Here is a 21,667-nt window from a genome sequence, read left to right as displayed (position 1 = left end):
TTTTTACACAAGGAACTTCTTGGTTTTGATCACAAAATCTTTGTCTCTTTGCCAAAACTCAAATTCCCTTTCCCCTCCCACAGAGGGGAGGCCTGGTGAGTTAAAGAAATCTGCCTAGACACTTAGCTCATGCCAGGCCAGAGTCCAAGGAGATCCAAGAGAGAAAGTTCATGGTTAGGGGAGGGTATTTTTCCTTGCCAGGAGCCGACACTCATCTGTATTGGTGGAAGGGCATTTGTGACCCAGTGAAGCAGGCCCTTGGCCCAGGGGGATGGGGATAGCATGGGCATTTGAATCCGTGGATCCTGCCCCAGATTCCATCTTCTTCTTGCCCAAAGTGTGTTGTTGTATTTCCAGTTACAGCATCCTGGTCTTTCCCCCTCTAGCACCTGTAGGGAGGGTCGATATATAGTAAAATAGACCATGGAAGTGTCAAGAGGAAGTAAAGAATCTGGATAATCCACCAACCAGATAGTCAGCCCTCGAGCTGTTGAGAGCTGAATCTTCTACCTGAACAACTCAGGGTAGACTCTCCCTTCCAGGACCCTCCCTTCAAATTTTCCAAAGCTCTTACCTAGGGCCAGGGGAGATAGGCTTTTCAAAGTCCACTGAAATTGCCAAGGGTCACTGTCAAGGAGTAAATCATGGTGCTTGGAGATAGAACCTATGTTCCCGCTACCAGGCCAGGAGTCCCTTAAGAACCTGGTACCTGTGTGACCAGGGCAAAGATCTTGATGTCAAAGCAGAGTGGACTGAATACAAATTAGTACGTGAGACAGAGGTTTAAGAGCGCCCCCAAATCCCCTGTACCATCATCTCCTCCAGATTTGAGCTTCTGCTCACTTTGCTCTCACATTCTCCATTCCTGCTGGTATCTTTGGGGAGCAAGCCTGGTGCTTTTCACCTGAAACAGTCTCTAAGTTAGAAAGAACAGTCACCACCAAATCAATTCCTCATCCATTAACAGGTTGTCTCTGTTCTCGAGACACAGGCATAACCTGGTTAGACCTGTTTTGTTTGAACACTAACGTGTGAGTTTGCCAAATGCAAATGAGCAAATGTTTGTAATCCTTTATTTTATTTTTTTAAAGGGCCCAGCAGCCAATCAGAAGAGGGGGAAGTGACTTAGGGAATTCCCGGTTGGTGGCTTATTGCTTAACATCCTACAAAATGATTTAAAATTATTGTCATGTGCATTGATCTTCACTCTGATGAGAGCTCAGACGTGATAACACTCCTGGTTCCCTGTAGGAGCTGGCGTGAGGGCTGCTTGCTACCTTCCCTCCATCCCCTACAACTATTGGATTTCCCACCCAGAATCTTTAGGTAAATGAGGTAAGTCCTTACTTTTAAACCTTCTTTTGAATCTGGAATTCAAACACCTGAGTGAAAAGAGAAACCTGCCTTGAATCAGACAGGTGAAAATAAACCAGACTCCCGGAGGCAGCTGGCAGGAAGCGAAGCTCACCTCAGCTGTGCTTTCCTCACTGGGTTGTCTTAGGATTTTATTTTGGAGGGCAGCAGGGTGACTTTGGCTGTTATCTGTGAACTCCCTGCATGGAGTCTGGTCTTTGATCACTGTGAATTTAAAAGCCGCCTGGTGTCCCTCTCTTTCTGTGACAAAGCCATTTCCCTGGATTGAATTCTGAAATTCTGAAAGCTGGGGATAGGTTCTTCTCAGTGAAGAACTGGTTGGCTGAATAGCTACTGGGGCTCAGGGCACATGTTCTCACTTTCTAGAGATGTCTTCTGTTGGTAGTTTTTCTGACTCATTACATTAGTTGTAGAGAAAGGCAGATTATCTTCAGTATATTCTGGTGTTTGAAAATGGCTGGAAACAGGCAAGGGTGTGTGTATGCACCCACATTGGAAAAAATGGTCAGGCAGCCCAGGTAGGGAAGGGTATTGGGGAGAGCTGCACATCTCTGTCCAGAAAACAAAAAAACAAAAACAATTTTGGCAAAGAGTTTTGTCATTTCACGTGGGGACAAACTAACCCTTTGTTTGTTCCATGATGGGATACTATGACCAGACAGCCAGATGTGAGTCAGCAGCCCCAAATGCCTTCTAAGACAGGGGTTCTTTTGATTTCGTTTGGACACGATGGAGAAGAACTGGCCTACGTGTGGATAGAACTGGAAACAGTGGGGAGTTAATCTTCTTGCTGGTAAATGACAACGCCGAGTCAGGAAATTGACATTCTCAGCATCCGTCTTTGCCAAGATTTAGGATACTCCTAGGATTGTGGGTGCATGTGTCTTGTTATGATGAAGCATAAGCTTCTGTGAGTCTAAGTTCACAGGTGTCTTGCTGGTTATCTGCACTGACCTTAGTAACAGGCATAAAGTGAGTGAGTGTTTGGACTTGAGAACTTTTCAGTGGAAGGTCTAATTCAGGAGTTGGTTCTATAGGCATGGCTGCGAGGATATGTTTAGATAGAGCCTTTCACTGCATAAAAGCAGAGTTGGGGATCAAGAGTGGCCATGCGCTAATTCCACTGAGGTCAAGGGAAGAGTTGATTTCCAACAGGAGAGATGAAGTTGTGTTATTGGGTAGAACTTCAGGCGTAAGAGATGCTACCAGGAAAGGCTGTTAAGAGATTTTAAGAATGACTTTATGGAGCTCTATAACAGTGAATAATCTTTCATTCTTAAAAAGGAAAAGAATGACTTTAATAGCTGCATTGGGAGTTGGCAGAAGGCTGCATTTATCCTCTTTTTGAGACCTAGAATTCTGAGACTATGAAATAACTCATCAATTCCATTGTATAATCTGAAGTCGGGTAGGATCACATTATTCCCACACCATCACTCATGGCTTATATGGATAGACTTTAAAAAACAGTGGGAACATGGAATGAGGGTCATTTGGAAGTGTGTGATCACACTTGAAAAAATAATAAATATAATGGAGATAATCCTCCATGTTTCCAAACCATTTTACAGAGGCATTTTATTTATTTACTTATTTATTTATTTTGAGGTACGCGGGCCTCTCACTGTTGTGGCCCCTCCCGTTGCGGAGCACAGCCTCCGGAGGCGCAGGCGCAGCGGCCATGGCTCACGGGCCCAGCCGCTCCGCGGCATGTGGGGTCTTCCCGGACCGGGGCATGAACCCGTGTGTCCTAGCATCGGCAGGGGGACTCTCAACCACTGCGCCACCAGGGAAGCCCCAGAGGCATTGCAGAAGAAAGTAACTTTGAGGGAACAACCGTGCTGTAAGTTCTCTTGTGTTACTGTTCAAGATGGCGGCGTTAGTCGAGACCTTTTTAGGGTGGTTGTGGGTAGGGTGATGCCTTTGATCCAGGCCTCACATGTATGAAAGATCTCAAATTCAATTATATTTGTTCTTTTGTGTTAAAAAGCATCTATTTGTTAAATTCAAACAACCCCTTTTGATTTTTTTCCCCATTTTTTAAACATACTGTGAGCTCCCCCAAATGGAAATGCCTTGGGCCTCTCTGGACCTCTGAGAAGCCCTACATTCACACTCATGATTCCACCTTTATGCTCCCATTAATTTACCAACTTTATGCAGATCTTCTTTCATTACCTTTTTGACAACTTCAAAGGCTGAGACAAAACGGAAAGTGAGAGGTTAAAATATTTACTCAACTGCACTCAGTTAGCTAATTGGAAACTGGAAGGAGCTCATGTCAGGTCCTAGGCCGGAAAGTGAGTGCTTTGGGTCAAAGTTCATTTCCAGGAAGTAGAATTTAGCTTTCTGGAATCTTGTAACGTTTTACTTTTCCTCATCCCCACCTACACCTCCGCCTCCAAATTACAGTTAGCACTGGGCTGTGTGCTTTGCTTTCTGAAAACTCAGTGTAGGAACCCTGTTTAATGTTAAAGCATCAAACCCAGCCGTAGAGGTTTATACAAATCGTTAAAAAGTGATTCAGTCCTTCCCCCTTTTCCTCCAGTTGGAGTCCTCCTTAAGTCCTTTTGAACAGATGGGATTTTCAAAGACCTCTGGGAGATGGGGTAGGGTGGATACCAAGAACGCCGTGGTAGAAATTGCTAACACACTTGAGAAGCAACGCCACGGTTTTAAGGAATCAAATATAAAGTCGGAAGCTGATTTTCGGTGATACCTTTTTCTGCCGTTTCAGCCTATTTCTCTCGTTAGGGTCCCTCTCCGGTAGAATTTAAGTGACAATCATTTCTGTTGTGGGAGGGGCCAGTCGGGAGGATTGGGCTCCATGTAGCCTTGGTGTTTGAGACCACGCTTCTAATCCTGGTTTTGTTACTGGGTAACTGACCCTGCGGGGCTGTCAGCCTGGGTGAGCCACACCGGCTCTGTCTGAGCTGGGGGTTGTCACCTGAAGACAGAGGCAGGGAGGCAGCCATATGGTGCTGGAGTTCTCTTAAATCTATTGCTGAATAACTGAAGAGACAGCGAAGATAATAAACTTCATTTAATATTTTCTTATCCAATTTTTCATAATAGGATTTTAAATCATCGGATTCGTTTTGAGGAGCTGCAATTGTGCTCCTATTAGACATATGTGACTATTATGTTTATTTAAATCGGACAGGATTTTAAAGCCCAGACTATTAAGTTGTGCAGGAAACAAAGAGTGCAGTGGGGGAGGATGGCTTCCCACAGCAGCTAATGTTAGGATGGGACATATGTTCAAGCTGAGTGGTTTTGATGTCGGGAAGCTGAGATGTGCTGGAGTAGAAATTTCCATGGATCCCTCAGAATTATTTGATAAAAAATTTATTGGACTTCAGAGGGGGGAAAAAAAGATATTTCTTTAAGAATCTTCCTTGAAGAATTCCAGACTCACGTTTTTGAGTGATTGGAGCATGGTGTGGGCAAGGCAGGGTGCAGGACAATCAGGCGACTGGCAGTCAGGAGACCTGGTTTTGTAGTCCCAGCAAAGCTGTGCTCCCAGAGCAGTACACTCCACCTCTCTGGGCTTTTGTTTCCTCATTTGGACAAAGGAGTTTGAACCCGATCATCCGTAAGGTCCACTTCGGCCCTCGGAATCTGATGACCCAGGGAAACTAGCTATGCCTAGAGGTCGGCAGGTTTAGCTCGAGTCTGTGAAAGCTGAGAATGGGGTGGGAGATGCCTTCCTAAGGATGAGACAGGAAAGAAGACCAGTAGGAGCCCTTAAGTGGCTTCCTTGGGGTCTTCAGAATTTTGGCCAAGGGATGTACCTGGTGGAGGTACTAAAGACTAGATACCTTTACTAGGGGTGCTTGAGCCGTTCCCATGACAACATCCCATCTTTATCAATTGCCTCATTTGTCTGAAGTTGGTGCCAGTGTAGAAGTGGATGCAGCTGACTGCTTTGTGACCCCCGGGAGCCACTGGTGTCCACGGGTAGGCACTCTAATGCTGTCTTCTGTAAAACACGAAAGCAGCCGGCTGAAAAGTGAATGCTCAGGACCCCGTGGAGGCTGCTCAGTTCATCTGACTGTCCATGAATTATTGGGTAGATTGGATGGACATGGACTCACTTCTCCAAGAGGAAGACCCGGGGGGTCATCAGAAAGGGAACGTGGCTGGCCAAGCCACTGGGCAGCCCACCTGGAGAGCCTGGTCTTCCCAGAGGCCCTTGGCGCGAATCTGGAGCAACCAAAGCTTGCAAGAGGGTCGAGCAGGATGGCCCATTTAAAGAGGCTACCAGGGTTTTAATTGGCCTTCTTTTAAAAGAGATACCTTGTAAAATACTTCTTTGAAAAGGGATTTCACTAGCACCTAAGCACGCTCTGTCTTCGGTTTGTTTTATGGGGCTGAGCCCCTTGTTCTGGTTCATTGGATTCACATTATCTCTTCTCTTCCAATCTTCCCCCACACCCCGGCCCTTAGAGCCTCCTTCCTGTCCTTTCTCAGGAGCATCTTCGTTGTTATTAAGGGTATCTGCCTATTTATTTAAAATGTGGCCAGCAGAGGTGCATTCCAAACCTGCTTTCTGATGGAAACCAAGCCCCAAATCAAAAGGAGCCAAAATGCTTCCTATAATATTTTGATTATTGGACTATTAGACCACCTCTTAAACCCCACTATTAAAGTAACTATTTTTACTTTCGTAGGACCTTGTCTAGATGTACAATTTCTTTGATGTGGTTGTAATTGTGTTGAATTCAAAATTTCCTATTCTGTCACATCCCCCTCACTCTATATTATAGACACCACATAAACAATCTTGGGGGCTAAATCTTTATGGGTCCAATTGTGGATCTGAGAAATTTTAGTCTGCCTGCCAGCCCTTTCTTTGCCTGATGCAGACTTCTTCCAAAAGTCTATTGAGTCTTTTTTGGAATATGAAGAAGGTCTTCTACTTTTGTGTATGACAGTGGAGCTTGGAGCATATGACTGTCTCATAGAGATTTTTTGGGGGGGGGTCCCTCTTGGGAACCTTTAAAAAATTCCCTCAGTAGGGCTAATGATATATCCTATTGGATGAAGTAAGTGGGGTCTGAAAGGTGAAGATTATTTCAGCCTTGTCTCCTTGTGACTACTGATAAGATGTTTTCTTTGCAACAGACTTTAGTTTATTATTTTTTTAAATAAATTTATTTATTTTATTTATTTATTTTTGGCTGTTTTGGGTCTTCATTGCTGCATGCGGGCTTTCTCTAGTTGCGGCGAGAAACTAGAGAAAGCCCTAGTTTCTCTTTGTTGCAGTGCGCGGGCCTCTCATGGCGGTGGCTTCTCTCGTTGTGCAGCACGGGCTGTAGGCGCACTGGCTTCAGTACTTGTGGCACATGGGCTCAGTAGTTGTGGAGCATGAGCTCTAGAGCACAGGCTCAGTAGTGTGGCACATGGGCTCAGTAGTTGTGGCTCACAGGCTCAGTAGTTGTGGCGCATGGCCTTAGTTGCTCCGCGGCATGTGGGATCTCCCCGGACCAGGGATCGAACCCGTGTCCCCTTCATTGGCAGGTGGATTCTCAACCACTGCACCACCAGGGAAGCCCCTGCAAAGAACTTTAGATTTGGCCCAAATTCAGCCTCTGTCTCAATTACGTCCACTGAGAAAAACAGAGAGCACCTAGCTTACCTTTCACTTGTCTTAACTCCATTGGCCAGAGGCTGTGGACTGAGGAGCATTGGTGAAGAGTAGACTTTGGCTGCTTATGTATCTGAAGGAGCAGGGGGCTATGAGTTTTTGTTGCCTGGAAGCAGCTGGAATGTGGTACAAAGAACATGGAGGTTAGAGTCAGGATACCTGGGTTCACCTTCGACTCCGCCACTGAGTAGCTGAGTGACTTTGGGTGAATTATGTAAGCTCAAGAATATATATTCCTCATCTGGAAAATAGGGTTAATAATATCTGCACAGGCTGTTGTAAGGATTAAATTAGACAAAGATTCTGAAAGCACCTGGACAAATGCTTGTGAGGAAACAATTCGTAATTTGTGGAACGGAATTGGAGGGTCAGTGCTCAACATGGGTGTTTTCAGTGAGGTGCTATTGAGTAGGAGTGGCTGATAATAATTCTGGAATTTTGTTTTTCAAAGTGATCGATGTTGATTCTGTACTGTGACCTTGGGAAAGAACTGCAATGCGGTTTTCAGTGGGGAAGGTGGGATGAGCCATGTGAAGCCGAGAACTCCAAATGGAGCCTTGGGTTGAACTGGCTGCAAACCACCACCCATGGCAGTTCCAAGGAAGACCTGGAGTAGGTACATAGCACGTTTTTATCCCGTCTTGATGCCTGACATGTAGGGGCCTCCAGGAGAAACTGATCTCCCTCCCAGCAGTTCACATGGTTAACCGCAACTTTATATATGTTGCTCAACCCTTAAATTCTTTTTTTTTTTTTTTCGGTACGCGGGCCTCTCACTGTTGTGGCCTCTCCCATTGCGGAGCACAGGCTCCGGACGCGCAGGCTCAGCGGCCGTGGCTCACGGGCCCAGCCGCTCCGCGGCATGTGGGATCTTCCCGGACCGGGGCACGAACCCGTGTCCCCTGCATCGGCAGGCAGACTCTCAACCACTGTGCCACAAGGGAAGCCCACCCTTAAATTCTTGAGTGCCTCCAGATACCTACTGGCCACTGCAGCTAAGGCATTACTTACTCTGGGTATTCTAGAGGCTTTAAAAAAATTCCTGGGCTTCCCTGGTGGCGCAGTGGTTGGGAGTCTGCCTGCCGATGGAGGGGACACGGGTTCGTGCCCCGGTCCGGGAAGATCCCACATGCCGTGGAGCGGCTAGGCCCGTGAGCCATGGCCGCTGAGCCTGCGCGTCCGGAGCCTGTGCTCCGCAATGGGAGAGGCCACAACAGTGGGAGGCCCGCGTACCGAAAAAAAAAAAAAAATCCTACTTATTTTGCCAAGGCACTATAGGGTCTGCCTCCTGTAAATTGTTCAGCTGAGGCTTCTGGCCATGTGGAAGTGGTCTCAAGAGGCTATTTGAATTGAACAAGCAGTCCTTGCTGTAGAACAGCAAGGGTTCCTAACCTGGGATCCAAAGATCTCTTAGTGTCCATGGGGAGAAGTCAGAGGGTTTGTGAACTTGGATGTGGGAAAAAAATTACATGTTTATTTTCAGTAATCTAACTAAAATTCAACATTCAGTGTGAATTCAATCCAATTTCAATATGAATATAAGCAAAACTCCCCAGTAGCAATAGCTGTAACTGATTGGCACCAGGAGAACTTGCAGATACTTTCATATCATGTTATACTCGTTACAGACGTCTCAAAACATCACTATTCATCACTACTTTGATATTACGGAAGTTATTGGACCTGCACTAGATATTCTTGTTTAATGTACTAATAAAGAAGCCCATATGTTATTATGATATCACACATTTATTTTTAAAGTATTTTGATAATTGTATTTCAAGATAAACTTCCTTTCTAATATTATTTTACTTTGTCATTTTAAAAGCATTTTTTTGAGAAGGGGTCTATAAGCCTCAGCAGACTGTGTAAAATGGGTCCATGGTATAAAGAGAAGGCTAAGAATGCCTAATTTATAGCACTCTCTCACACAGAGCTAATGAAATGACTTCTGAACAGCAGTAGCTAATAGATGGTCTCTATCGAAATGGGCTGTATTTTCTTCCCACCCATCATTCTTGCCTATGGGTAGCTTTGGAGCTGTCGAGGGACCTTGGCATAATGAAAATAATAATAATGACAACAACAATAATAATACTAGCTAACATTTGTTGAGTGCCTGCTGTAAGCCAGGTGCTGTTACAGACATGTTCAATGTCGTATTTCATTTAATTCTCCTAACTACTTTAGGAGCTTTAGACAGAAAAGCTTTAGACAGCAAAGACTCCCCCTGCCTTCCATGATGATAGAGCAAGGGTTCAGGTGAAGGCAAAAGTTGGGACTGACCCCGGGGACAGGGCCGGTGTCAGTGGGATAGAGCAAATGCAGTCACACAGGGTCCAACACTTAGGAAGCACCTGTGCTTAGTTTAATGCTCTGTTGTGGCTGTCTTGAAATTCTTAATACATTTGGAACAAGGGGTTCCAAATTTTCCCTTGCACCAAGCCCTGCAAATTATGTAGCTGGGCCTCCCTCTGGATGTGATGAAATTATTCAAACTTGTGACAGCTCCTGATGCTGGGAAGCCAGCAAGCCGGGAAGTTGCTGGGAGAGGCCCTACTCATTCTCATCGTGATCATCGAGCTGACCTTGGGTGTTTTGAGTTGGGTCATTTTGTTTGAGTGTCAGAGGTGTCCACTGAAGCAATGGGAGGGATGAATAATCGGCTGGAAGGGATTGGATTCCTTAGAAAACATTTCTGATAGGCAGTTGCTTGCCTTGTTGAGGAGTATTTTCATTTGTTATTTTCCAAAGGGCTTAATCCACAGGCCAGTGAGATAGGAGACACAGAGCAAAGTGTGTTTTGGAAGGAAAAATGAGACTTGGGTTGCTGAGAGTCTATTGTTCTTGTAGGATGGCACTAAAAAGGAACACGGCTTTCTTGTCTATTGTCATTTAATGATTGCCTGTATGAAGAGAAAACCCTACTTCTTCTAAAGAGGAGATCCTCGAATTCGTGAGAAAATTCAGATATTATTTGTTTCTTAAGTTGCAAAGATGATACTGGAACGAGTCTAATGAAGTTCTGTCTGTGTTTTATGGCTACGTTTTTACAAACTGCTGCAGGGTCATGCGCCTGTTGGAGGATGGGGTGGACTTCCCTAGAGTTCTTCTCTGAGTGATGGAATGCAGGCTCTCAGAGTGACACATTCACAGTCCTCCCCTTGTGGGTGTGACGTCCACAACACAGCAGGTCTGATATCAGGGCCTCTGAGTGACAGCTCAGTCATCAGATGCTTTTCCAAAGGAGGCATAAATTTCCCTTAATTTTTCAACAGTTTGTTTCCTTGTTATTATTATTGCTCTTTTATCATGGCTAATAAGTCTGAGGTGGCTTCAAGCAGCCAAGCCCAACTCCTGAGTCAGTCTGGGCCTTTCAACAGGAAGCCAGGCTGAAGTTTTGACAAATGGATTTGCGTGGCGGTGAACTGGTGCTTCTGTAGCATCCACGCTGATGGACAGTAAGAGAACTTTCATATTAGGGCACAAGGATGCTTAGTATGCCTCTTGTTCACATTTAGGGAAAAAATTAAAGGATCTCAAGTTCAAAAATAAAAGTAAGCGATCCTAAAGAGACATCTTCCTCGTCTTTGGAAATACAAGGATCCATTTTCAAAGCTACAAGAGTTGTATTGCACTTTCCTGCCACACTCCAATACATTTATTATAATATATCCAGTCCATTTACTAGCTCTGTGTCTTTGGGTAAGTTGCTTAACTTCTCTGTGCCTCCTTACCTGTAAAGTGGGGCTAATATTAGTACCAACATTTGAGGCTATTGCAAGGATCGAGTGAGGAACTTCCTGTAAAGCCTAGCTCAATTCCTGGCACATCGTTAACACTCAATAAATATAAACTATCATCCTCGTCATAATTTTGTCTGCTGTGTTGTAATTATTCAGTCTGTGAGATTCTAAATTGGTGGCTGTTGATCTTTCCTTGGCTGGGTCATCTTAGTCTTTCTCTGGGAAGACGCTTGAATCTCAACATGGTCAAATCCATTGTCCCAGTCCATCCCAACCCCTGCCTGGCTGCGGTTCCCACCTCTTACCTCCCTCCACCCTTCCCGCATTCTTGCGTCCTTGGTCTTATTTATTTTTCAGTCAACTGAGGGTGTTGTTAAATCTTTTATTTTTCTGGCTGCCCAGTTTGGTTCCAAGGCGCTCCACTCCCTGCCCTGCTCATGACAAGAATGCTTGGGAATGCTCAGCCAGGCATATCGCTCTTCTGTCGGAACACCTTGTTCGTAACGCTCCTCGAGAAGCGGCGTTTCCGAGGCCTTCCCCCACTGCTGTGACTCCCCCATTAAGCCAGTAGTCTGGTGATGATGAAGGCCCAACAGCCGAGAGAAAGCTGAGGGGAAGTGGTCATGTTGGGGAACAGTGAGTCTGGCCCACGTCCTAGGCTTTCTGCTCAAGGCTTAAAAAGAGATATTAAGAGGCTTCTTCTGACGCTGTGTGTTAAAGGGTGGGTGATGATGCCACTGCTTAATTAGTATTGTCATGATCTCCATCTGAGTGATTTGTTTAGCTCTTTGTGGCCCTTTTTGGCTTGAGCTCCTCATGGGATATTGACAAACTGTTGAGAAATGAGAGCACGACGATGCTTGAATTAATGCAGGCATCACACTGTGAACATCTTAGGTCCTTTCCACTGGGGACGGGACACATCAAGTCGCTTGGCGGGACGTGAGCGAGTCCATACATCTTGCCTTGGAGGTAGGTATGGCTAACCTCCCTTCCCCACTGGGAAAGCTATGGTCCAGGGACCTGGAGTTTTCGAACTTTGCTTGCTGCCCAGGGCTGGATGAAGAAGTCTTTGGGAGAAGCAGGCTGAGTCTCTGCTTAGGGAGGTACCCATAGGCCACACCTACTACTTGAACCATATTGACTTTCAGAAGTCAACCATTTGGAAGAGTGTGGTGTGGGTTTTGATCATACCCCAGCAGCCCCTTCTCCGCCCTTGTTAATCTGACTGAGGATCTTAACCTGGGCTGGCTGGAGGCTGGCCATGTCATTCTGCAGATCTTGGACACCCCTCAGCGCCCTCACAGAGCCAGCCGATGGAAAAGTACAGTGTCTTCTGGCTCCTTGGCCCTGCCAGCTCTGGCTGGCCTCTTCGATACCACCTTTTCTTCTGAGGGAGTGGGAGGGTAGCATCCAAAGTGAAAGCGTAGGTTTTTCTTTGATTTTTATAGGAAAAACAAATTGGCATGAACGCTCTGTCAAACCAGCTCAGGCTGTTTGGGCAGATGCCTTTCTTTGCTTTTTTCTGTTTATTTTCCAACAAATCAATGCTTAACTGCGTTGTTATTGGAGCAGAGCAACAGGTGCAAAAAAATAACTCTGCTGCCAACTCAAATGCAAAGGTAGGGCTCATACCCTCTGGGAGGTATTCAGAAGATAACAGAAGCCCCTGCCAGCAACGGAATGAACAGCTCTGTTTACGGTGGGTTTTATGTTAACCTGCCCCTAACCCTCCGACACATAAACACGCCATTGTCTCGGGGAGAGACATTCAGCCGTCCAGACAACCAGCCGCTTTATTCTGCCCTGAGTGGAGATTGGTTTTGGCTGAAGCTGCTTCGTGTGAAACTCATGGCTGCCAACTCCAGGTCTTGGTGAGGGTTTCCTGTGAAGGTGAGGGCTTGTTGGAGAGAGGAGAATCAGTCCTGTTTTTATTTTTTATTATATTTATTTATTTATTTATTTATTTATTTTTGCGGTACGCGGGCCTCTCACTGCTGTGGCCTCTCCCGTTGCGGAGCACAGGCTCCGGACGCGCAGGCTCAGTGGCCATGGCTCACGGGCACAGCCGCTCCGCGGCATGTGGGATCTTCCCGGACCGGGGCACGAACCCGCGTCCCCTGCATAGGCAGGCGGACTCTCAACCACTGCGCCACCAGGGAAGCCCATCGGTCCTGTTTTTAAATGGAGTTGAAGTTCTTTCCAAGCTTGGTGATTTCCAAATGCCAGAGCAGGTTGCCAGGCTCTGTCTCCTCTGGTTCCATGGTAACCCCAGCAGGAGATGGCGAATGAGGTCAGACGATTTTGGAAAGAGCTACTGTGGTTTTCAGAAGTGGTGTCCTCTCTGGATAGTCCAATTGAGCAGGGCAGCTTCTGTGTTTTGTTCACTGTTGTGCCCCCAGCTCCCAGCACGGTGCCTAGCATCTAGTAGACAGTCAAGAAATATATATTAATTGGAGGGGATAAATATTTATACCTGTGGGACAAACATTCCTTGATTGTTTCTCTCTGCCGAAGGTTAAGGTACTAATTTTCTTCGGTATGAGGTCTGAAATCCAAAGTGGTTAAGTAAACTTTGGAAGAGCTGAGGTGGGGTGGGTGGGGGTTGGGATAAGGGGTGACTCAGCCAGCCATGAGATTCCCTTGATGGAAATTATCATTACAAAAATCCTCTGCAAATGCTGGCTTTGTTTGTTTGGCCTTCAGAGACTCATACATGTAAGTTCGTTGAGCACTGTTGCATTGAACCATTTGGTGGCACTGGACATTAGGGACAGCTTTATTTCAAGTTTGCAAATAATACAGTGATAGAATCTCCGCAGATGAACTGGAGCTTGAGTTCTTCGGATTGAATGTATTGTCTCTGACTTTACAAAGATTTCCTGGTGTTTATGGATGTTTCTTTTAGGGCTGATATCTGCTGGAGTTTGTTATCTTGTTGTGGGAAATCGAGGGAGGGCAAGTAGATGAATCTTTGGCCAGAAGCTCTCAGCTGTGAGAGCGCTTAAGGATTCGTGAAGGGAGGGTCTCAAAAATGTAGATTCTGATTCACGGTCTGGACGGGACCTCAGGAAACTTCAAATTTAACTTCTCCTCAGGTGATGATGATACAGGTGGCCTATAGACCAACCTTTGAGAAACACGTGTGCGGCCTCATCAGCCAAGTAGGAGAATAAGGGCCATAAATGTAATCCTCTAGTCCCCATACCTGTACCTTTCCAAAGACCTACGGAGACCTAGGGTTGTAAAAGTAGGCCTGGTTTTTTGTTTGTTTGTTTTTGGATGTTTTTGTTTTTTCTATATGATCTTTACTTTATGATTATTTGGTTTTAGAATAGAGATCGAGGATTAGTGGGGAGAGAGATCCTGAGGTTCAGGGTGGTGGGGAGGATGGTGAATTCTTCACTGCATTGCCAAACAGAGGTCCTTAATGACCCTCCTGGATGCAGCACGATCCCTACTTTAGGTGCCGACGGAGAGGGACAGTGGGGCCCCTCCTGGTGTCACCATAGGAAAACTAGGCAACACCCATGTCAAGTAAGAACAAGAATAGAATCTCTCAGGCCTTCTCTCAGAAGTCGGAGTAGACTTGTCTCCCATCCCTAACTCCACTGCAAAGTTTTCTTTACATTTCAATCCAACATGAGAGCAAGAGAGTTGTTTTTTTTTTTTTTTAAAGATCCATGGTGTCCATAGATCTGCCGGGGTCAGTGGACGGTCTCTAGAGGGCCTGGGGCCCACGAAATACGTGCAAAACCTGGTGTGCGTTTTGAAGAGGAGAAAACCCTAGTTTCCCTTGAGGTCTCAAAAGACTGTGACCTTTTATGCTTCAAAGCTTGCCCTATTTTTCTTAGTTTGTCATATCTGAACGAGATGGATAAAGGCTCCTGGGGTCATGAAAGGTAATCTTGTTTTTTGATCAACTCTGGTGCCTGTCCACTGTCAGTATCTGCATCTTGTCTGCATCGGGCACTGAGACTGATAAAGATCTGCCTCATGCGTATATTTCCAAATGGTTCACAGTCGGTAAAGTGTATCTATAATGGATCAGCTCTTGGCCTCCCAATAGGGCATCATTGCTCATGAAAACGCTTGAAAGCCCAGGAATAATGCTTCTAATGTTGCCCCTGGGAACATGAAATGTCTGCTTCAAAACACATTATGAGGGTATGAAATTACCTGTGATGTAATCCCGAGAGGATCAAATACATTCCCCAAGCTTGATTCACATTTTAATTCATTTGGAAAACACAAATTATTGTCTGTATTACATTCAGTTAAATTTCACATATACTTGAATTTTCTTTTCTCCTCGTTGGGAGTAGTTCTCTTGAAATGATAGTCATATTGAAACAGGAAGTCGGTAATCTGTTGCAACATCCTTCAGGCAAATGCTGTGAATTCACCTGCGGGTAACTTTGATTAAGGACCGAGAATGGTTTAGATATTACTGTCATTGCAAAAGTAATTATTTACAATGTCTAATTGCTCCTCGGGCCTGAGGAGTAAAAATACCCACACAAGGCAGCCAGGTCTGAGGCCATTTGGGGATGTTGTGGTTGAAGGTATCAAGGAGCTGGGAAGAAGGCAGACCATGGCTTTGACTCTCAGTCCCCTGGGGCTGGGAACAGGGAATACAGGCAAAGCCCTGCTTGTGGTCTGCTCTGTGGTCCTGGTGGCTCCCAGTGTATCTTTACCCTCCCAGAAAGAGGAAACCCTACTTTCTGGACTGAGAGCTAATTCAGATGAAGCACAAAGAATTATGGACCAGTTTATTTCCAAAATATAAAATAAAAATAACATTATTGAGTCATAAAAGGAGAGTTTATATTATATATGTGTGCAAATATACTCATGTATATATATACATGTAAATGTGTATGTATATAAATATATAGGGCTATAAATCTGTAATTAATGGCTAAAAGAGTAAAATTGGCCCAGCTTTCATACCCTAAATATTCCTACCTGAGTATATGGTAGGTATGACAGAATGAAGACAGATTTCTACCCTTTCATTCTAAAAAGAACTCTTGAATATATTGAGAAGAGTGATGGCTTCGGGTTGCTCTGGCAAAAAGGAAAAGGGTTTCAATCAGGGACACTGCATGATTGAATGAACCAGAGAATTTTGTAATCTTGGAGAAACCTGGTAAAGGTGTGAGGCCCCAGATGAAAGTCCCCAGGGTTTGTTGCTAGACCCTTGGAGTTTGAATTCTCTTCTAGCTTCAATTCTTTCAAAACTGTGTGAGCTTGAACAAGTTATCCAACCTCTCTGAGCCTCGGATAAACCATCTGTTAAATGACATAATGCCTTACAGAGTAATTGTGAATATTGACTGAGACAATGTATTTAAAACTATTAACACAGAGCCAGCACATTTTAAATGTTCAATAAACCCTAGCTACTATAGTATAGTTACTATTATTATTACTATTATTTTTTTCTTTTCCGTTTTTACAGCATTTTGTCCTTGGTCTCAGTTACCTCACCACAGAGCAAAAGACACACCTTGCTCCAGATAAGCGAGCCCAAGCTGGGCTGCGTTTGTCTCTGCTGGCAGGTTCTCTCTGTGTGTTTAAGAAGAGAGACCAGTGGAGCAGTTCTTGGCCTTGGTAGGAGTCCCGAGACTGGGCAGAGGCTCCTGGGTTCTGGAGTGCATGACTCTGGTCCCTTGTCAAAGTCCCAGAGGTGCCTCCTTCCCCTCATTTTTCTGTTCCCATGAGCTCAAATCCCAGACCCCCTTCTTCCAGTAAATGAGCAGTTCATGTGCTAAGGGACCCTGTAGGATAGAGAGATCCTCTGGCTGTTCTCTGCCAGGAGATCCCACTTTGGATGTGCTGCTCTCCTGTGCACCTGCCAACCAACCATGGTGTGTGAGAGCACAATGCCGGGTGGTAACCCAAGGCCTGCAGAGGGGTGCCCTTCCACCGTTCCTGGCAGCCTCAGGCAGCGTGTGCCTGGTGGGACGAAGGGGAGAAGGAAGGATGCATGCCCAGAGCAGGGGAGCACGGCTTCTGTGAGCAGGGGCTGAGAGATGCCACTCACGGCTCAGCCTAATGGTGTGTCTGCCCAGCAGCCCAGGATGGGGAGTGGGGAGGCACGAGTCCAGCCCTAGGCTAGATTATGCCAGCCAGCTGGGGTTGCTGAATATTACGTAGATGGTGGAGGTTAGAAGCCTTGCTTGAAGTGAGTTAAACCCTCAATTTCCTCCTTGGAGACTCAACAAAATAATAGCCACAGCACAATAAAGAAATAATAATAATGATTATAAAGACCAGCTTAAATTTACCAAGTACTTAATATGTGTCAAGCGCTTTTCCAAGCACTCTACAGGTATCATCTCATTTTGTCTTTCAACAACCCTTTTCATATCATCTATCAACACTTTTCATACCATTCTATCAATGAGGAAAATGAGACCTTCAAGAGAAGTTGAATCACTTGTCCAAGCTTGCCCCATTAGTAAACTGGCAAAGCCAGGGATTGAACCATGGCCATCTGACTCCAGAGCCTGGAGCTCCCCACCATTACACCATCCTGCCCCTGAAGGGTCTAACCCGACCCCAAGAATGTCGCCCAAACCAACCAGCACAGTTTAGAGAGAGATCCCTGGGCAGACCCCATAACTGCTAACATTTCCTGGGTACTTGCCACGTATGAGATAATGTGTGAGAACTTTACATTCTCACACATTAAACATTCTCATTTAATCCGCACATCAACTCCATTTCCCCCACTTTCTGTCACAGTGGGAAATTGAGACTTTAGAGAGGATGGTACTTCCCCAAGGTCAACACAGCCTGCCAAGGGGCAGAATCAGGATTTCAAGCCTCGCCATCTGAGTCACTGTAAGAGCTGCCCTCCAGAAATGCAGCCACATCGGGCTGGGTTTGAAGGTCCTCACACCTTGAGTATGCCCTTTCAACCCAGATGCTAGTGGGACTCTTTCTCATGCATTCCCATCTGTGCCACCGAGCAGCAGCTAAAATGTGAGACCCTTAAACTTTAGGGTCAGGCCAAGTGCTCTGATGGCCTCCACCCCGATCCATGGGTCCTCCCTGTGCGTGGTGGTCAAGCTGGTGCTCGAAGGGAGTTTAGCCTTTGATGAAGGTCTGGCAGGGAGGGTACAGAGGTTGTAGATCGCCTTTATGCGTGGGTGGCCCAGCAGTGGTCTGAGACCCTAGCATCTTAGGGCTCTGTGGGAATTTGTGTTTAACTCCGAACTGCCACTTAACAAAGTAGGCGAGTAAAGGGTGTCTGTGGCCGCCCCGGCACGGCACGGTGCCGTCTCTCTGCCAAAATGGGTTCGGACTGGTCAAACCTTAGTAGCTCATTGTTTGCCAGGGAATTGCTGCCTAAGGTGGAATGGGTCCTGGCTGGAAGGCTGGCATGAGATGCCGTCTACTGTAGTCGACTGGGTCCCACGCGTGGCTCTGGACTTCTGTCGCCCAAAGTGTCAGTTCTAGAACTGCCGTGCAAAGGGTGATGTCTGGGGCGAATGTGGAAGTCAGGACAATCCCAGGGGTCAACAAGTTCCCTCCGATTGTTTGTATACACGGAGGGGGGATAAGAGAATGCAGATGGAAAAACGCCGCACCACCCACATTGCATTTCACTCTTTCGGTTTCAGTTAAGATTTACCTTTTTTCTGGTGTGCGGTTTTTAATAGCCCAAGTAGTAATTTATGCTGTGTTCCCAGAATACATACCATGTGGGAGTAGACAAAGGTGGGCCTGATACCCAGTGCATTTTCTTAAATTTCTACCTAGGAGGCAATTACCCGGCGTGACCAGGCGCTGTGCTGGGGACCTCGCAGTCCCTTATCTCAGTCAGTCCTCCAGCAAGCCTACGTGGTGATACTAATGCCATGGCTGTTTCCTGGGAGAGGCTATAGCAGCTCAGAAAGGATAGAAAACAGTGCAAGGTCACCACACAGCGAGATCAAAGCCTGAGCTGTCACCTCCACAGGCTCTCATTTGACTGGTGTTCACACATGGGGGTGATTTGGCTCCGGGGACATTTTTCAGGCGGGTGGTGGGTGAGTGCTGCTAGAATCTAGTGGCCAGTGACGCAGCTAAGCATACTGCAATGCACACGTCGTCTCCGCAACAAAGAACCATCCTGGACCAAGATGCCAGTCGTGCTGAGGTTGAGAAACTGCTTTTCACCCCTAGAATTCTCCCTCGAGCTGGAGATGAGGCCAAATAGATCCTTTTCCCAGCTTGCTTTTGGCTCGAAGGGTGGAACCTTCTTACTTAGGCTCTGAATTTACTTCTTCCAATCTTGGAAGAAGTAAAATGTGTTAGAGCGACACCCTGAGAACTGATGTTTAAAGAAAGGAAAAGAAACTGATTTTAAATGAGGGCATGTGTTCTGGCATCGGACTAGAGACCTTTAAATCCATGATATTATTTATCCTTCCAAACAGCCCTTAGGCTTGGAGGACATCCACTTTCCCCGACTTCCCCTTTGAAATCATTGAAGACATTGAGCTGGGAAAGGGTAACATACTCAAGGTCATGTTGCTGAAAGATGGGGAGCCTGGATTCCAACCCGGGCCTCAGAGATTCCAAAGTCTCTACCTCCCACACTTGATATATTTTTCTTTTGAAAGAAACGAATAAAAGCTATGCTGAAGGTAAAGTAGAAAGCTTAAAGAGCAGCATTAAATAATTCCCTTACTTTTTAATGAAAAGGGTTGCTTTTTATACCCCATAAAGTAATCACCATGTACCATAGAAAGTTTATATTCATATATGGGAGTGTGGGTGAGTTGATTATAATAATGCTTTTTTTTTTTTTTTTTTGCAGTAGGCGGGCCTCTCACTGTTGTGGCCTCTCCCATTGCGGAGCACAGGCTCCGGACACGCAGGCTCAGCGGCCACGGCCCACGGGCCCAGCCGCTCCGCGGCATGTGGGATATTCCCGGACCGGGGCATGAACCCGTGTCCCTTGCATCGGCAGGCGGACTCTCAGCCACTGCGCCACCAGGGAAGCCCATAATGCTTTTTTTTTAAAACAATTCGCAAGGCACATTTATTATCCATTATCTCATTTGATCTTTTCAACAGTCCTATAAGGCTGCTGGGGGGCAAATGTCCTCATTTTACACCTGAAGAGCTGGGCCTCCGAGGGGGTAGGACTTGGTGAAAGGCCTTCCGCCATGCTGGCCCCGAGGTGGGGGGCCTTCGGTGCCCACGCTAAGGGCGCTGTCCCTGCAGCCCCAAGCTGGGTTGAAAATACTGATCTTCTTTCCTCACAAGCCCGGGTGACCTCGGTGAACTCTGACTCACTAAGGAATAAGCGACATAAACTCTTTTATGGGCAGTAACCATTTCCTGTGCCCTGTAAAAAGGGGCCCCTCACCCTGCCAGCTGCTTTCCCTTGGAAAGGGGGTACCGGCAGGGAGCGCGCGCAGCCTCCTGGGGGCCAGGTGGCGACCGGGCAGCCGTGACCTTGTAGTCCTCAGGGCTTCTCTGTGGGTTGAGAGTTCTGGGTGCCTCGTGCTGAGAAATGATGTCTGCCCGGAGGAAAGGGGCTGGTGGGCATTCGGTCCTAAGAGGAAAACTGGCCCACATGGTCATGCGACATTTATTGAATTGTTCCTTAGTACCCACTCGGCTCTCTGCATGCACAAGCTCATTTGATGCCCACAGCCCTCTGCGTCTGGGTTGTTCCCATTTTACAGGGCGGGAAAGTGAGGATCAGAAAGATGTAGGCTAGACAGACTTGAACTTGCTCAAGGTCACCCACAGTGAGCAGGGGAAGTAGGTTCTGAGCCCACCTCTCCCTGACTTCAAAGCCAGGCGTTCAGTCCTCACACCACCCTGCCTTCTAGTTTTTTGGGAAGTGGTGAGCAGAAGGTCTGGACCAGCCGGCTGAGGAGGTGGGTCCTAGTTGGCCCCGGCAGGTCTGGCTTCCACTGAAATGGCCACTTTGAAACAGCCCTGCGGGCAAACCCTTGTGAAAGAATTTCAGGGAAGCCTCCGCCGCTGCCCACCCCACCCTTACCCACAGCCTGGAGGGCAGATGGGCTGGGCTCTGAGCTGCAGCCCCTTCAGGGTTAAACAGTAACCTGTCTACTGCTTGTAGTTGAGCAAATGCTGGCAAGGAACAAGCCCGGCCTTGAGCAAACAGGAGCCGTTGCCATGCCTCCTCCCTCCCCCAGCCACCCTTCTAGGGACCTGGAAGTTTTCTTGTACCTTGGAGTCCCCCATTTGGCTTCTTCGCTTAGGGCAATTGCTGTAGAAAGCTCGATGGGAAAAGGTGCAGTTCCTGTGAAGGAGGAGAAGGCTCGACTTGGGTTGGTTTTCTCTGAGAGTGAGAATCAAAGAGATTTCTGGAAACGAACTTAAGAAGCAATTTACCTTCTTTAAATTTTTGCGTGGGGAAACTGAGGCCCAAGGTTGCTTCTGGTTTGGGTTATCCAGAGATAACCTCCTCATAACACCTACCCTCCTCCTCATAACGCCTACCATGCGGTCATGTCCGACTTTGTGCCAAGCGCTCGAGGTACAGAAACTCGTTTAAGCTCTAACCAATACACATGGTACGTATGACGGCCTGTATTTTGCGTAAGAGGAAACTGGGGTTCAGAGAGGTTAGTGACTTTTGTTCGACTTAGTACCAACTTTAGCAGGTAAGTGTGAGAGCGTGGGATAAACCCCCGCTCTTTCTGACTTCGAAACTCGTCTCTATGGTACCACCACGTAGAATCCGGCGTTGCCATCTCTGCACCCTGTGGTCTGTTACAGTGTTCGCTATTCCCACCCCCTCTTTCCTTCCCCTGCCTTCTACTTAGGCCTAATTATTTGCCAAACAACCAGGATGATGATGTTAATAATCATGATAAATGTTCCTGTTTAGCCTAGTTCAACTCTTAATCACTGCTGT

The 21,667-nt window shown here is 46.5% G+C and overlaps 1 protein-coding gene across 4 annotated transcripts in view; it reads left to right on the top strand.

Annotated features, from left to right (window-relative positions):
• Positions 1-1,200: 1,200 nt before the first annotated feature.
• EHF (ETS homologous factor) overlaps positions 1,201-21,667 on the top strand; it is a 42,755-nt gene continuing 22,288 nt past the window's right edge. For 2 of the 4 annotated variants that reach the window (XM_060159425.1, XM_060159423.1), the window contains exon 1: positions 1,201-1,335. The gene's annotated coding sequence lies outside the window, so the exon portion shown is untranslated. The remainder of the gene's footprint in view (positions 1,336-21,667) is intronic. The other 2 variants (XM_060159426.1, XM_060159424.1) reach the window with 2 other exon arrangements.

The sequence above is a fragment of the Lagenorhynchus albirostris genome, chromosome 9 (assembly GCF_949774975.1).
Source record: "Lagenorhynchus albirostris chromosome 9, mLagAlb1.1, whole genome shotgun sequence".
NCBI classification, from domain to species: domain Eukaryota; kingdom Metazoa; phylum Chordata; class Mammalia; order Artiodactyla; family Delphinidae; genus Lagenorhynchus; species Lagenorhynchus albirostris.
Note: the sequence above shows the minus strand (reverse complement) of the source record. Positions and strands in the feature narration are given on the sequence as shown.